General features: G+C 43.7%; 1 long non-coding RNA gene across 1 annotated transcript in view; it reads left to right on the top strand.

Moving 5' to 3' along the window:
* Nucleotides 1–5,766, top strand: part of LOC138145307 (uncharacterized) — a 118,856-nt gene extending 113,090 nt beyond the window's left edge. Inside the window, exon 3 of the long non-coding RNA XR_011164184.1 lies at nucleotides 5,472–5,766. This is a non-coding gene — a long non-coding RNA (uncharacterized lncRNA). The remainder of the gene's footprint in view (nucleotides 1–5,471) is intronic.
* The last annotated feature ends 861 nt before the right edge of the window (nucleotides 5,767–6,627 follow it).

Consider the following 6,627-nt stretch of genomic DNA (forward strand, 5'->3'; position numbering starts at 1 on the left):
AGGAAGGAAGGAAGGAAGGAAGGAAGGAAAGAAGGAAGGAAGGAAGGGAGGAAGGAAGGAAGGAAAGAAGGAAGGAAGGAAGGGAGGAAGGAAGGAAGGAAGGAAGGAAGGAAGGAAGGAAGGAAGGAAGGAAGGGAAGGAGGGAGGGAGGGAGGAAGAAAAGGAAGGAAAGATGGACTAGAAGGATAGTTTAGTTAAGCACCATGTTATTTCAGAAGAATACTAACTGGGGGTATCAGGGAAGACTTCCTGAAGGAGGTACCTTACCCCTGAAGGAAGACAGGGTTTTTGAGAGGCCAGGATGAGGAGAAAGTATTCTTTAGGTATGTGAGTGGGAGTCTACCCTACCCAAGTCAAACATAGAAGGCATAGGCTTCTCAACGGAATCCAGCCATAGAATCACCCCCACCCCAGTTTATGTAACTAACAGTATCTTGTATCTTAACCTGGGATCCATGAGGAATCCAAAAAGAGACTTCGGGTCATTTGGGGACTCAGTGGGCATAAAATGACATCTTTGTTTCAATATAATCGGTTGCCTTTGTAACCTTATGTATTTTATTTTATGCATCTAAGAATATTCTTCTGAGAAAGGATTTGTAGGTTTCAACTGACTGCCAAAGGGGTCCATGACACAATGACTGAAGTATGCAATTAATCAGTAAAGGGTGCAAAACACCTAGAATTTATATAGGACTTTAAGGTTTGCCAATATAATTTCACTGGATCACAACAGTCCTGGGAAGTAGATGTTATTATCTGTGTTTTACAGATGAGGAAACTGAGGCTGTTTAAGTAACTTGCCCAGGGTCACACAGCTAAGTGTCTGAAGCAGAGTTTGAACTTGTTTTTCTCTGTCCAAGCCCAGTAAACTATCCTCTTTGCTACCTAGCTACCTTGGTATAAAATATATGTGCGTTATTTCTAGACACCCCTCTTAAATCAGTTAATCAATAAAGACACAGAAACTATTTTTTAAAAGTCCTTAATCCACTTGAAAGGAGTGAAATGCTTTGAGCAACTAGTTGAAATTAGATGATGCCACATAGGGAATGCCTTATGGTTGGTTGAAGAGAATGTCATGTCCTGTGGGGCTTGGATGAAATAGTTTGGAATCCAGGACTCTAATAGCAGGCCAGCTTGGTCACGGTGTACTTCTAGGTAAGTCCCTGAGAGGGAATCATTTGAGACTGGAAAATAGTCTTTCTCTGTCTTCTCTACCCCTGCCTTCTTGACCAGTGGAAATTCTGGGGTCCTTTGAAGTATCAGAAGATTTGGACTCCATTGGTGATGGCAGAATTTCCCAGGGACAACACGGGCATACAGTTAAATTTGTTATACCACAGGAAGGCAACCTCAGGACTCCACATGACACTCAGAACCCAGAAGAGAGTTCCGTACAACCCAGGGGAACTTCACGAGAACTCCATGGAGATGAGAAAGGACTTGTGTCCAACTAAAAGCTATATTACACCTTTGCTATTTGGGCTCTCAGAGACTGAGTCCATTCCCCCGTGGAGTGTAGATAAAGCTAGAAAATGTGTCCTAGGTTTTTGGGAAGGGTGTTCTACTTCATTCCTGGCTATACTTTCTCAGTAAATAGTTCTTTCTAAAAGTCTATTATACTAATTGGTTAATTTATATTGAAGAGATGTTAACTATATAATTGATAGTCAGGAGCACACCAGATGGGAGCTCATGAGCTGTTGCTTGTCAATCCTTCAAGGTTACCTTTAGCCCTGAAAGGAGCAGTGATCAGCCACCCTCTGGGACCCAGACTTAGGAGATTTGGGATCATCAGCCCAGAGGGGGTGCTATATGGGTATGAGAGATAACCCTGTGTCATGAATACCATCTGAATTTTATATGCCAGTCAAGGATTAGATACAGATTGTGTCCAATCCTGAGGGGATAGCCCCTAAACCTAAAGGATCAATTTCTCTTTCTTTGACTCATTCCTTTGCCTGGATTAATCCAGGAAAGCCTAGAGGTATATAGCTCATGTCTATGGAGTCTCACATGTGGGCAGCCACATCTCAAATTCCTGCAATGTACAATAAAGTTATTGAGCATGGGATAAACTTTATTTCTGACAGAGCATATAGAAGACCACGGAAGCCTATGAACAAACAGAGAAGCAAATGGTATTCAAATCAGTACTTGAACAAAAGAGCACTGAGCTTGAGGCTGTTGTCAATGCAACCCTCTGTCATTCCAGAAGGTCTCTATTTTTCCACAGACTTCTATCCAGCCTCGCCAAGAAGTGTAGTGCCAACCTGTGACTTAAATATCTTCTGGAAGGTGTACATGCTTTGGAGTTTGCAAACCCCTTCTCATTAGAACTGATCTGACTGCATAACTTGTTGGTTTTGCTTTCTGAGCAGAACTCAGGGCAGAATCCAGGTGAACTGTTCTATTCTTTCTCAAAACAACAGGCTACATCAGAAAATCTCCCTAGAAGGTCCACTGCCTGACCTTTCAAACTCAAGAACTCTAATTTGGGATTACCATTAGGGCAATTTTCAACAAGGGAACTACCAGGAAAGTTTCCCTTTTCTGTTAGAAGTCTGCATTCCAAGGTCAGACTTCTTTAGAAATTAAAACTCCCTTCTCCTCTACCTGGGAAATCAGAGCTCAGGAACAGTGTCCTTGAACTCCCCTCTTGGGCTTCATGAAAGCATATGTTTCCTCCTGCCATGTGCTTCTACTATTACTATTAGTGTGCTTTGGTGTTGATCTGGGGAAGGATTCACCTTAACCTCTTTGCTGTCTTCTGGAAGGAATAATTGAAAGAATGAAGACATGAATCCTCAAGAGACCTCCAAAGAGGGCCAGCTTGATTTTCATAGCCCAAGAAGAATGGCTGCAGCCGTAATGGACTAACAATCAGGATTTCCTTAGATCCCATCAGTTGCCTGCAGACAATGGCTCATACCTTGTGAAATCACCAGTCTGATAGGAGAACTCTTCAGTTTGACCAAGGACTAACTATGGCCCATACTCTATTATTCCATCAGGTTGATTCTGGAATTTCTCAATTTAATCGACCTGATCTTCTCTCCTTATAAGTAGAACAGTTGGCATGTCAGTTTGGCACATAGAGTAAATAAAGGAAACTATAATCAAATAAGGATAGAAAGTTAAGTGACAGAGTATCGGGATAGTGGAGGGTTTTATAGAGTAGACTTGAAAAGCTTGTATTTAGCCTAAAAGCAATGAGACAATTGATATTTTTGAGCAAGGGAGTGACATAGTCAAACCTATGTTTTGGGAATATTAACTTGGTAGCTGTGTGGGGGATAGATTAAAAAGGGGAGAGATTGAGAGAGAGAGAAATTAGAAAGCTATTACAGTAGCCCAGGTGGGAGGTGATAAGGATCAGCATTAGAAGTGTTGCTGTGTGGGTGTAGAAAAGGAGACAAAATTGGGAGATGTTGTGCGGGTAGAATCAATAAGACTTAGGACCTAATTAGGTATGGGTGGTGGGGTGAAGGGAGAATGAAGCACATGGACTATCATATCCAGGGTAGACCCTGATTTTTATCCACATCCATCCACAAAATTTTGAGGTTGTTAACCTAAGTAACAGGAAGGAAAGGTGTGCCAAAAACAAATAGGGAGTTCTGGAAGAGGATTTTTTTTGGAAGGGGGATGAAATATGATGAATTCTCTTTTGAGTCTGATGTCCATGGAACACCCAGATGGAGATGTAGAAGCAGAGATCTGGTGATATATCACTGGTACTGGTAGTGGCTGGATACATAGATTTGGAACAGTAGTGTGATAATTGAACCCATGGGAACTGGGTGAGGAGAGAGAGAGAGAGTATGGGCGATGCTTATGCTTGTTTGTCATTTGCTGTTTGTTGTTCACCCTTCATTTTGGAAGAGGAAGAATGGCATCACTGGTGATATCTTGACTTCCTCATGAATTGGATTTAAGTGAGGAAGAGTTGCACAAGTTATCAGCCTCACTCTTTCTTTCTTTTTTTCTTTTTCTTTTTGGAGGGGGGAAGGCAGGGCAATTGGGGTTAAGTGACTTGCCCAAGGTCACACAGCTGTTAAGTGTCTGAGATCTGATTTGAACTCGGGTCCTCCTGACTCCAGGACCAGTGCTCTATTCACTGTGCCACCTAGCTGCCCCCTCACTTTTTCTTTCAAAGTCATTCAAGTCCATTGGCAAGACAAAAGTCAAGACGGACGACAGCCCAAGAATGCACTGGACGACCTTGGTGTCTTTGATGTTTGAACAAGCTCTAAGCACTCTACAACACCATCATGGCATTGGAACAAATTGTTCTCATCTGCTCATTCCACCAGGGGAAGTCTTCACATGCTTGGTGTTACTCATGCTTAATGAATGGAGAAGATAGATGATAATTCTGCAAAGGAGACTGAATCAGAGAGTCTTCAGAATGAGAGGTGAACCAAGAGAGAGCATCTAGGAAGAGAAAGGGATGTTTGAAGATGTCAAAAGCTGGGGAGAGAGAGGTAAAGTAGAAAAGGTCCCTCACTTTAGCAGTTGTCAGTAGTATTGGGAAGTGTAGAATGGTCCAAAGTCCAATTGCAAGGGAATAAAAAGTGATTAGAAGGTGAAGAAGTGTAGGTGATAAGAGTGGACAATCCTTGCGAGTTTGACTGCGAAAGGGAAAAGAGATATTGGACAAGAGCTTGAGGGGATGGCAGCACACAGGTTCAGACCAAAGAAAAAGGGCCAACATTTTTCTAGATACTGGGAATATAAAGGCAAAGGCAAAATTGTCCTTGCCTTTAATATGCTTCCATTTCCTTGCTTCATCCTCCCTGATCCTGCTTCCATATTCCTTCCCTTTAGTCCCCAGGTAGGCTTTTGCTATTTTGAACTTCAGGCTAGTTTCACCAGCATTTCCTCAGTGCTGACAATGAGGGAAGATGCCACACTCGATACTGTGGGGGACGAAAAAGGAGCGAGATATTGTCCCTGCTTTCAAGGTGTTTCCCAAGCAAATTCCCAGTTCTTTCTGTCCCTCTCATTCTTCTCCCCAGGCACTCATAACTTCTCCACCTCTGGAATTTTGCTCTATCATAAGACCTATACTTAACAGTCAGCACCCCCAGGGCAAGAAGTGGTCCTCCCCCTCCAAACGAAATGACTTTGTGTTTATCCTCACTTATCTATACCATCAAGGGCAGCTAGTTTGGCACGGTGGGCCTGGAGTCAGTAAGACTCATCTTCCCAAGTTAAAATCTGGCCTCAGACATTTGCCAGCTGTGTGACCCTGGGCAAGTCACTTAACCCTTGTCTGTCTCAGTTTCCTCATCTGGAGAAGGAAATGGGAAACCACTCCATTATCTTTGCCAAGAAAACCCCAAATAGGGTCATGAAGAACACAACTAAATAATGACATTTGGCAGAATGTCAAAGGTCTTTGGGAGAGACCTAAGAACATCATATATTAGAGTAATAATGTAATCTTCTCCTTCTTTTAACAGATGAGAAAACTGAGTACCAGAGCACTTATTGAAGGCGGCATAGTTGGAGGCAAAGCCAGAATGAGAACCCAGCTTTCCTGACTTCTGCCCAGTCCCCTTTTAAAATCCATTCATTATAATAATAAAACAGTAACAGGTGTGAGAAAACAGCTTGGAAGCTGTGTCTGGATTCAGAGAAATGAAACGGTTGGACTCTCCTGACTCCTGAGTGGTGCTGGGGGCAGCGATGCTGGTGGTTGGTGGTGGTGTCCATTGAGAGTGCAGGGAGTTGGCCTGGCCTATTTCTTGCTATGTCTAAGAAGGAGCTGTCCTTTGGCACATTTGTTCTATAGTTCAAGCAGGTTGTTGCCTGCCAAGCCTGAAGATTGCCCGACTAATGATAATTAATAACCAAAATTACTCTGGAGGGGTAGGGTGGTGAGAGGTCTCCTTGGCCACATTTCACCCACAACCAGGAGGCAACACATAACATCTGAAACCTCTGGAAGCCAGGCTGTTCCAGGTGGCGCTGACCCATAGGGATGAGACGTTGCTGGCTCGAAAACGCATCGCATCCGGGGACCTGCTGGGATATTTTCTCCCCTCTGTCCCCACCCCATCAGCCCCCGCATCCCCACTTCCCAACCTCTTTTTCCTTTGTGCAAATCTGTTTTCACCACGGGAGCACATGCTCTCTCTTCTAGCGACACCACTACTTGCTAATTCAACGATTCATCTTTAATGAGGCCCCCTGCCAATGTTTAAATAGCATTCAGAACAAAGAAAAGGCTCTATTGCCCAAACAGCTGCTTCTCCTGCATCCAGACACTTCCTCCTTTCAGAGGATCAAGTGAGAAAGAAAGAAAGAGAGCTTCAGGGCTGCAAGGTCCTTCATGGGCCTTCATAGCGACTCAATGGTCGCTATTGCAGAGGAGGACACTGAGGCCAAGTGCAAGAGGGACTTCCTCCCGCTGGGATTCAGTAGAAGAGGCAGGATTCCAGTCTTAGCTTGGTTGCTGCAGATCCAGTACCTTTCAAGTAGCCCGAACTACCAGTGTCAGTTGGCTTGGCCTCCAATGGCCAAACTAGGAAAAATGGATACAAGTTGCAAAGAGGCCACTAGGTCTGACATCAGCAAAAACTTCTTAGCAATTTAGAGCTGTCCGAGGTGGATTGG

The sequence above is a fragment of the Petaurus breviceps genome, unplaced genomic scaffold (assembly GCF_028583685.1).
Source record: "Petaurus breviceps papuanus isolate PSGF00001 unplaced genomic scaffold, PetGlider_PUasm1.0 139, whole genome shotgun sequence".
NCBI classification, from domain to species: domain Eukaryota; kingdom Metazoa; phylum Chordata; class Mammalia; order Diprotodontia; family Petauridae; genus Petaurus; species Petaurus breviceps.